General features: G+C 50.2%; 3 non-coding genes across 3 annotated transcripts; all 3 read right to left on the minus strand.

The window, feature by feature from the left end:
• Window positions 1-1,351: 1,351 nt before the first annotated feature.
• Window positions 1,352-1,515, minus strand: LOC134994914 (U1 spliceosomal RNA). Its single transcript, XR_010197844.1, has one exon. It is a non-coding gene; the product is annotated as a U1 spliceosomal RNA (small nuclear RNA).
• A 1,965-nt stretch (window positions 1,516-3,480) lies between these two features.
• LOC134994935 (U1 spliceosomal RNA) lies at window positions 3,481-3,643 on the minus strand. The gene has a single exon (XR_010197863.1). It is a non-coding gene; the product is annotated as a U1 spliceosomal RNA (small nuclear RNA).
• A 152-nt stretch (window positions 3,644-3,795) lies between these two features.
• Window positions 3,796-3,959, minus strand: LOC134994938 (U1 spliceosomal RNA). The gene has a single exon (XR_010197865.1). It is a non-coding gene; the product is annotated as a U1 spliceosomal RNA (small nuclear RNA).
• Between the last annotated feature and the right edge of the window lie 741 nt (window positions 3,960-4,700).

Consider the following 4,700-nt stretch of genomic DNA (forward strand, 5'->3'; position numbering starts at 1 on the left):
AGCTCTTTGCAAAAGAGAGATATTGGCAAGGAAAAGCTGTCTTGTACCTTTGCATTTTTCTCCCAAACGAAGGACACTAGAAAGAAAATTTTAAAGCCTCCTGTTAGGCCATCATCTACACGACATAGCCCTGAATTTTCCAATGCGCAGCTCTTTGCAAAAGAGAGATATTGGCAAGGAAAAGCTGTCTTGTACCTTTGCATTTTTCTCCCAAACGAAGGACACTAGAAAGATAATTTTAAAGCCTCCTGTTAGGCCATCATCTACACGACATAGCCCTGAATTTTCCAATGCGCAGCTCTTTGCAAAAGAGAGATATTGGCAAGGAAAAGCTGTCTTGTACCTTTGCATTTTTCTCCCAAACGAAGGACACTAGAAAGATAATTTTAAAGCCTCCTGTTAGGCCATCATCTACACGACATAGCCCTGAATTTTCCAATGCGCAGCTCTTTGCAAAAGAGAGATATTGGCAAGGAAAAGCTGTCTTGTACCTTTGCATTTTTCTCCCAAACGAAGGTCACTAGAAAGAAAATTTTAAAGCCTCCTGTTAGGCCATCATGCTTCGTGTGTCAGGAGCATGTGAGTGTCAGGTGCGTGTGTGTGTCAGGCGCTGCGTGTGTCAGGCGCTGCGTGTGTCAGGCGCTGCGTGTGTCAGGCGCTGCGTGTGTCAGGCGCTGCCTGTGCGTTAGGCGCTGCGTGTCTGTGTGTGTCAGGCGCTGCGTGTCTGTGTGTGTCAGGCGCTGCGTGTGTGTCAGGCGCTGCCTGTGCGTGTGTGCCAGGCGCTGCCTGTGCGTGTGTGTCAGGCGCCGCGTGTCTGTCAGGCGCCGCGTGTGCGTCAGGCGCCGCGTGTGCGTCAGGCGCCGCGTGTGCGTCAGGCGCCGCGTGTCTATGTGCGTCAGGCGCCGCGTGTCTATGTGCGTCAGGCGCCGCGTGTGAGTGTGTGCGTGTGTGTCAGGTCCGTGTGAGTGTCAGGTGCTGCGTCTGTGTGTGCGTGTGTCAGGTGCTGCGTGTGAGTGTGTGCGCGTGTGTCAGGTCCGTGTGAGTGTCAGGTGCTGTGTGTGTGTGTGTCAGGTGCTGTGTGTGTGCGTGTGTGTCAGGTGCTGTGTGTGTGTGTGTGTGTGTCAGGTGCTGTGTGCGTGTGCGTCCAGCGCTGCATATGCGTATGCGTGTCAGGCGTTGCATGTCTGTGTGTGTCAGGCGCTGCGTGTCTGGGGGGGGTGGCCGGACACACAGCTGAGAGGGGGGGGGGGTGGCTGGACACACAGCAGAGAGGGGAGGGTGACCGGACACACGGCAGGGAGGGGAGGGGGTAGGGGGTGGCCGAACACAGCAGGAAGAGGGGGGAGTTGACCAGAAGAAAGCACAAACACAGTCCCCCACTACCACAAATAATGCAGTTGAGTTTCCCACATTTGGGGAAATCACAGGGGTCAGCATACCCAGAATGCAATGAATGAACCTCACCCTGGGAGAACAATCTTCATGACCATGGTATCTCCTATGCAAAATAAGTATGATTTGGGATAGGGCTGGGGAGGGCCGCTGCAGCCCTTGTAGATTCTTATAAATAAAAGTTCTTCTTTTCTTGTCAAAATTAATAGCTAAGAATAGGCTGCCTGAGGCAGCCCCCTCTTAAGTGGCCTGCTACTGAAGGCACCAACTACAAACTGAGCTCCCTGTTCATGGAAGCGAGGTTATAGAGGAGGGGGCGCTGAGCATCTTGGGAACAGTCAAAAGCTTTGAGCCTGTTGGTGCCTCAGATCAAGATCCTACTCTACACCCCAATGTGAATCCTTGTGGAGTCCAGTGTACCCCACAGAAGAAATGAATGTGTCACACCCATTGGCAGCAACATTAGAATAGCTGCTGATGGGCACAATTGAGAAAGGAAGGGGGGAAAACATTTGAATCCAGCACATATATGTAATTTGAATATGTAATTTGTACCTTCCTACTTTAAAATGTAATGGATGAACCTCACCCTGTGAGAACTATCTTCATGATCAAGAGATCTCATACGCAAGAAAAGCATGTGCTGGGATAGGGCTGTGGAGGGCGGCTGCTCGGGCACACACCCGTCAAGTTAAGGAGATTCAACTGAGGAAGCACAAGGGAACTGCAGGGAGACCACATATTTTCAGATGAACATGAGAGGGCGGAAGGCTGCCTAATACTGAAGCACCCTCAAACATCAAACCATATGCAACAACTAGTACAAGCATTCCTGGGGAAAGGTCTGCAGCAGACGGATTTGCATACGGTGATGTCATCCAAGCAATGGGCATAGTTGGCTGCAACCCTCGTCTGCATATGAAAAGAGAAAATGGTCACGCAGGGCATGGCGGCCTTTGTGGGGTTGCGCTTGGATGACCCCTAGATCGCTTTATACACCCCCATCAGTGTGGGGCTCATGTTGGCCATGCCCAAGCCCCTGAAGCATTCAAGCTGATTTCTTGCAGCAGCTGGACCCAGTAACAGCTCCAGAGTTGCTCTACAAGACAAGTAAAAGGGTGTGAGCCCTGCAGCACCACCTGTAGTTTGCATACACACATATATAGGACAGCATCTCTTATATGCCCCAGGGGCAATAAAATAGTAGCCTTATCTAGGGTATCCGTCCATGCCGCTACAGCACTACACACCCAGGCCGACGCAATTGCCGGTCTGAGTAAGGTACCTGAATGTGTATAAATGGACTTCAGGGTAATCTCCTGTTTGCGGTCAGCAGACTCTTTGAGGGTAGCCGTATCCTGGGACGGGAGGGCTACCTTCTTGGATAAGCGTGTTAATGCTTTGTCCACCCAAGGGGAGGATTCCCATCGTAACCTATCCGTTGATGGGAAAGGGGAATCCTTTTGGAAATCTGCAGGAGATTCCCAAGCTTTTTCACATAACTCGTTCAGCTCGTGTGAGGGGGGAAAGGTTACCTCAGGCTTCTTTCCCTTGTACATATGTACCCTCTTGTCAGGGATAGGGGGCTCCTCTGTGATGTGCAAAACATCTTTTATTGCCATAATCATATATCAAATGTATTTTGCCAATTTTGGCTGTAACTTTGCATCATCGTAATCGACACTGGAGTCAGAATCCGTGTCGGTATCTGTGTCAACAATCTGGATAGTGGGCGCTTATGAGACCCTGACAGTCCCTGCGACATAGGATTAGGCATTGGTTGAGACCCTGACTGTCCCAAAGCTTCTGCCTTGTCTAATCTTTTGTGCAATGAGTTTACACTAGCATTTTAAACATTCCACATATCCATCCAATCAGGTGTCGGCGGAGACACCACGTTCATTTGCTCCCGCTCCTCTCTAATATAGCCTTCTTCCTCAGACATGTCGACACACGTGTACCGACACACTACACACACAGGGAATGCTTTTTCTGAAGACAGTTTCCCCACAAGGCCCTTTGGAGAGACAGAGAGAGAGTATGCCAGCAGACAGCAAACTAGGCTGGAGAGAGACCTAAGACAAAGAAATCTGAATTATATGAAAGCCGACCAGTGGAAACACAAATTATGCAGCCAAGTTTCCCACATTTGGGGAAATCACAGGGGCAGCACACCCAGAGTGCAATGGGTGAGTCTTGCCCTGGGAGAAGCACCTTCATGATCATAGTATCTCACCTGGCAGGTAAGTAGGAGTTGGGCTAGAGCTGGGGAGGGTCGCTGCTCGGGCACCCCCCTGTCAAATGAAGGAGATCCAACTGAGGCAGCACAAGGGAACTCTCGAAAGAAGAACAAGGCTAGAGGAAGATCTGAGACAAAGAAATCTGACTTTTACCAGAGCTGACCAGAGGAAAGCACAAACACAGTCCCCCACTACCACAAATAATGCAGTCGAGTTTCCCACATTTGGGGAAATCACAGGGGTTAGCATACTCAGAATGCAATGAATGAACCTCACCCTGGGAGAACAATCTTCATGACCATGGTATCTCCTATGCAAAATAAGTATGATTTGGGATAGAGCTGGGGAGGGCCGCTGCTCAGGCACATCTCTGTCAAGTAAAGGAGATTCAACTGAGGCAGCACAAGGGAACTCTCATCTGGGGACAACAACTGCAGGGAGAACACATATTTTCAGATGAACATGGGAGGGCAGAAGGCTGCCTAATACTGAAGCACCCCCAAACAACAAACCAAATGCAACAACTAGTACAAGCATTCCTGGGGGAAGGCCTGCAGCAGATGGATTTGCATACGGTGATGTCATCCAAGCAGTGGGTCAAAGTTGGCTTCAACCCTCATCTGCATATGAAAAGAGAAAAGGGGCGTGCAGGGCATGGCGGCCTTTTGCGGCGCTTGGATGACCCCTAGTTCGCATTAAACACCTCCACCCTCCTTCGGTGTGGGGCTCATGTTGGCTATGCCCCAGCCCCTGAAGCATTCAAGCTGATTTCTTGCAGCAGCTGGGCACTGTAACAGCTCCAGAGCTGCTCTGTAAGGCAAGTAAAAGGGTGTGGGCACTGCAGCACTACCTGTAGTTCGCATTGTGCGTTGGAAGGCACAAAGTAAGCAGACAGGAGGAGAAGTCAGGATAGTGCACAAGGGTATAGAAGGGAGGGGCTCAAAAAAAAAAGAAGTGGAAACAGACAGCAAACTAGGCTGGAGAGAGACCTGAGACAAAGAGATCTGAATTATATGAAAGCAGACCAGTGGAAACACACATTATGCAGTCAAGTGTCCCACATTTGGG

This window comes from Pseudophryne corroboree, unplaced genomic scaffold (genome assembly GCF_028390025.1).
Source record: "Pseudophryne corroboree isolate aPseCor3 unplaced genomic scaffold, aPseCor3.hap2 scaffold_1340, whole genome shotgun sequence".
NCBI lineage: Eukaryota > Metazoa > Chordata > Amphibia > Anura > Myobatrachidae > Pseudophryne > Pseudophryne corroboree.